This window comes from Danio rerio, chromosome 3, assembly GCF_049306965.1.
Source record: "Danio rerio strain Tuebingen ecotype United States chromosome 3, GRCz12tu, whole genome shotgun sequence".
NCBI classification, from domain to species: domain Eukaryota; kingdom Metazoa; phylum Chordata; class Actinopteri; order Cypriniformes; family Danionidae; genus Danio; species Danio rerio.
Genome location: NC_133178.1, coordinates 23217501 through 23223550, shown reverse-complemented (window position 1 = coordinate 23223550; position 6050 = coordinate 23217501).

Below are 6050 nucleotides of genomic sequence, written 5' to 3'. Positions count from 1 at the left end.
ATACACTACAGCCAATTTAGTTTATTAATTTCACCTGTGCCGCATATCTTTGGACTGTGGGGGAAACCAGAGCAATTTCAGTCTAAATAAAGTAATTAATCTCAGTTGTATTTGACCCAAAAATGTGTTAAAACAACTGTATTTAATTTAGTACTTTAGTAGATCTAGTACATTTCTTTTTACATTTAGTACTTTAGTACAAAACGCACATTAATGTGAAATTTTATAGTCTCACAAAACAGGTCTACACTCACAAAATGGCTCTGTAAAAAGATTTAGATTGATATGCAAAAGCTGGAATATTTACCTATTGGGGCCTTGAGGCCAAAAAGATTGAGAAACACATTATCTTCAGGAAGCACTGTATTTAAAGTCATTTTTATTATTTCTCTAACTAAACAAAAACACTTTTAAAGAACTATAAAGAGAGTAAATTAGTTCTTCATGGCTTTAGTGCTTCTGTATGTGTACAGTAGCATCTCAATCAGCTCAATGAACCACAGAAGGACCATAGGGTTAACAGTTTTCTTTTTCATTACAGTAGTACCTCATCTACATTACAAAAACGTATTAAAATCAAAATTAAATACAAATGTACTTTTAAAGTAGTTTAATACTTGAAACTGACTCTCTAACAATAGCAAAGTTTCACTCATTCGTTTTTGTTTGGCTTAGTCCCTTTATTCATCAGGGTTTGCCACAGTGGAATGAACTGCCAACTTATCCAGCAAATGTTTTACACAGCGGATGCCCTTTCAGCTGCAACCCAGTACTGGGAAACATCCATATACTCTCATTCACATATATTTACTACGGACAATTTAGTTTATTCACTTCACCTATAGCGCATGTCTTTGGACTAAAGAGGAAACCGGAGCACCCGGAGGAAACCCACGCCAATATGGAGAAAACATGCAAACTCCACACAGTAATGCCAACTGACACAGCCAAGGCTCGAACCAGCGACTTTCTTGCTGAGGCGACAGCACATCCAAAACAAGTACATGTCAAAATCTTGGATCCCCCTTCTCCCATACAATTCCCAGTGAAGAGTGAAATCACCTGAGCACAAGAGAGAGAGATTAGTGTCCTGGATGAGCATGACCTCATCATTTTACTGCAAGTCTACGAGGTCATGCTTTTATGTGTAATCCTCCTCCACACTCACACACACACACACACACACACACACACACACACACACACACACATTCACTCATACACCACGCGTGAGGAGGATGAGAAAAATCGTGCATACGAAACCCAGTCTGAGGGCAGAAGATTAACACAGATTTATATCAAATAATCCTCAACCATCATGTTTCATGTGAGGATTTTTGTCTTTCTAGAGGCTTTAGGTGATTTCAAACGTTAAGTAAGAAACAGACGATGGTGTCTCCAATTTAGCTGCTTTTGCATCGTTTCTAAAGATGGTTTGGATTTAGTAATCAAAGACGGACTGTCACAACATTTATGTTAGTTTTTTTTTTGGAGGGGTGGTGGGGGCCTGGGGGGTGGGGGCTGGTGGGTCAGTTGGCGTTTCCCAGTTTTCATGTTCTCTAGTTTCCCCCACAGTCCAAAGACATGCTTCATGGGTGAATCGAATAAGCTAAATTGACTGTAATATATATGTGTAAATGCAAATGCTGAATAAATGAATGAAAGATTTTTTTTTTTTTGTCATAATTTGTTGAAAGTCCATAATAAGCTCCATAGTCTTTAATTCAGCTATTTTTTTCACTGTTCCATTTTTGGATTGTTTACACTATTACTTTCTATACACTATTTATTTGGATTCAATAACTGAAGACAGATGGTCAGACTTTACATTTTTCGATCACACTTTAACAATAAGTTTACATTATTAATATTAGTTAATGTATTTACTGACATGAGCTAAGAAGGTACTAGTACAGCATGGTACTACAAGGGTTTTTCAAAAAAACATTGAAATGTATTTTAAAATAAAATACCAAATACCTTCATTTTAAGTGTATCAAAATAAACTACAAACCACAGCAGCCACAATGTGTATAAAAATAAAATTCAGCATTTTTTATAAAAAAATTCTACAAAATACTTTTACTACAGAGCATGACATTTCTTTGCAAAACTTCCATCAATTAGACCTATTCGACCAATCCTTTCCCCACTAAACTGACTTAGTGAAGTAAACAATGTTTGATAGCAGATGTGACCAGTAAAATTGCCATCATCTCTGTACAATGATTATTCAACCTCTTAATACTTTAAAATGATCCTAAATAAAGAGTGATTGTAATTTTTTGCTCACAGAATTTTTCAGAAACCTCGTTTTTTTTTTTTTTTTTTTTTTTTTGCTATTGTTACAAAATAAATACAAAAATAGTGCTTGAAGAAATTAACCGGTTTAATCTTATACATAGAGGAGCTGTGTAATATTTATATAGCATCCTGTTAAGAAAGGAAGTTGTGGATGAAATCAAAGTTAAACCAGCCTGGGAGAATGAATTAGGGTTAGAGATAGATTTGGAGAGTTGGGAAAAAGGCCTTAAGCATATGCATGCATGCTCAATTAACATAATAAATATGAAAGACAAGCCATGTTATTTGGTACGTAATTGCCAAAAGGGTGATTTTGAGAATGTGGAAAAATGAATTTGTACCTAAATTTGGTATGTGGGGTAGAGATATCAAAAACATGCTTGCTTTGGAGAGGTTGAGATATATCAATAACGACAAATTGCAAATATTTGATAAAACATGGGAACATATATTATAACATCTTAATGGATTTGGAAGAAACGCAGGCTTAACCAATGACCCCTGTCAGTAACATAGTAATTAAAGATTGAGTGTAATCAATATTCACTATTTATAATCTATAATGTTTTAATAATGTGCCCAAACTATTATTTGACAATAAAACAATAGTCAGGATCATGCATTTTTCTGGTAATACAAGAACAATGTTACTTTATAATTTTTGTTTATGCATTAAATGACCAGTTGTTTGTCCCTCTGTGTTTTGTTGTTCAGTTGTTCTGTCATAGGTTAGAGTTTTTACATATTGTATTTTATATGTATTATTATAGTATTGTAATATATTGTTTTTTTCTTCTTCTCTTTTGTATTTTATTGTAGTATTGTTGTAGTTTTATAAAATGCAAAAAGCACATAAATAAATGTTTAAAAAAATACAAAAATAAGAGAACTCTAAAGTAATTTGATAAAATATTAAGCCATTTTCATCAAACCTATCAAATACAAAATACAATTTTGTATTTAAAATACGGATTTGAAATACATGTATCATAAATACTGCCCGTCCCTGGGTACTAGTACAGCATTTATAAATTAAGCATTGTTTATACATTACTAATGCATTATTAAAATTCAAATCCATGCTTGTTAACATTAGGTAATGCACTGGGGGGTTAACATGAAGAACTTTATGTTCATTAACTAATGTCAGCAAAATATTATAATACTGAAATAAATTGTTTGTTGTTTGTTCATGTTAGTACACTCTCAGAAAAAATAGTACAATATTGTACAAAAGAAGGTACAAACCCTTGTCACTGGGGTAGTACCTTTTTATGAGACACAATTGTACCTTAAGAAAAAGAAACAAATTTGTACCATTGCAGTTTAAGGACATGATTTCTACCAAGGAAAACCAAAATGCACCTTTGTTTTTTAAAACTTGCAGATACATTATTGTACCTTCATAAAAGGCACAAATCTGATCCATAAACATACCTTAACAGTGTCAGAAATGCTTACCAAACATTTATTTAAAATGCCTTAAATGTTTAGTTTACCTATAGTTTTACCAGTTGTTTTGTATTATTGTATTATAGAACTTAATAATTAATGTTAATTAGAGTTTCTTTAATCTATATGTACTTTTAAATGATGATTCGTGATTTAATATGGACATTACTCATAAATCACCTTGTCTTCCAGTCATATTTATTTTCATAGATTTTGTAATAAAGGAGTTGTTCAACACTTTTGCACCTTTAAGATGAGAACAGTTGTGTACCTTCATTTCAGTTGTACCATAAAAGGCACAGAACAGTATCATAAGAGGTCTTACCATATAAGTTACAAAGGTACAAAACTGTTCTTCAAGGAACATTATTTGTATCACCATGTACTTTTTTTTCTGCAAGTATAAAAACATGAACTAATACAATCTTTTTATGAAGTTTAAGTTTTTCCTATCCATCTGGGGAGAGTATCTTTTTTAAAAAGCACTTTAACTTCAAATTGTCCTTGATTAAAATAGCATTGTGTTGGTGTTGTTATTGCATAATGACTGACAAAGCATCCAATGAGTTCAGAGAATTGATTGGATCAAAAATGGACAGAATTTTTTTTGTAACTGCACGAATTCATCCTGTTACTGCTGTTACATAACCAGAAAAGGCAATCTTGTCACCCTCTCCTCTCACTGCCACCATAATTCTCATCTTGAAAAATGAACCTCATTCTGTGACTTCCTTATTCAAACACTTCGAAAATGCACAATACATTGAGATGAAAATAAAGTTTTAGGGTGGTTTTATAAGCCCTAATTACAGCTTTGTGTACAGACCTAAATTTGATTCATCGTGTTCAGTGGAGCTTGTGTTTGCCAGCTGCTGTCTTGGACAAATAAGCAAATACAGCAGAGGTAAGAGAAGGACAGGAGAGGGAAAACTATTCCTGACTTCATTAAAAGCTAAAGTGGGACAGCAGGCTAAGAATGGATTGTGTCACTCTAAAACAGAAAGACTGACTGTGCTGTAAGAAAGACAAAAAGAAGGACACTGCCTGGCTATATAATACTTACCAGAGGCCAACTGGATTTCATACGATTACGCCAATATTCAGAAGCACAATAGTTTATGCAACTCAGCCTTTTAAAACGACCTTCTAAGGTGGCCTAGAATAACCTTTCAAGTGTGTATACTCACGGTTCATTGTTCCCATTGCACTAAACAAGGTTCTGCATGCCTGTTTAAAACGGCAAGCGCATTAAACATGATCCTCTTTAATGAACAGATCTTCGTTGTCTCTTTTTTAAGTGTGTTAGTGCTGCCCTCTAGTGGAATTTAACAATATGAAAATTAAAAAATGGACAATAAAATCCCTTAAATGAGCAGTTTAAAGAAATAATCCACACAAATGAACAATGTCATCATTTACTCACTTTCATTACGTTGAATCCCCCCCCCCCCCCACCCGCTTTTCTAAAGGAAACAACCTCTGATCTAAAATGACTGTTCTCATGTTTGTAAAGAAGAAGAGATCTCTCAATCCTCGAAAATAGATGTGCCAAAACTTAATCCTGGAGGTCCAATGTCCTGCAGAGCTTCTCCAGGGATGGTATAGGGCTATTGAAAACACCTCTAGTGCCGTCAGTGTTAAACAGTTGGAGTCAGAATTATTAGTCCCCCTGAATTAATAACCCCCTGTTTATTTTTCCCCCAATTTCTGTTTAACTGAGAGCAGATTTTCCTGCACATTTCTAAACATAATAGTTTATTCTGTAGAATATCAAAAAATATATATCTTAACAGACCTTATCTGTAATCATTTAGACCTTTAAATGGTTTTTAAAAAATTTTAATCTGCTTTTAACACTTCCGAAATAAAACAAATAAGACTTTCTGTAGAAGAAAAAATATTTTCAGACATACTGTGAAAATTTCCTTGCTCTGTTAAACATAATTTAGGAAATATTTAAAAAAATAAAAAAAATCAAAGAGGGGTTAATAATTCTGACTTCAACTGTAGGCATCTTAAAATTATTTGTTAGTAGTTAAATTGTACTGTACATATTAGTCTCGAAAAAGAACAATAATGTTCTTGCACCCTTTGAAAATATATAACCCCTGTGACAGAGCAGATTACAAAATTTCTGATTTTATTAGATTGTAATACAATTTCAGCAGCTGTGTATGTACCGCTCCAGTGTCACCTTCTTTTGAAATGACACAAGTGAACCCTGTTCACATAAAAAAAAAACTGCTCCCGAGCAGGTTTGAGCTAAAAGATTGTTGCTATAAAAAACAATATAT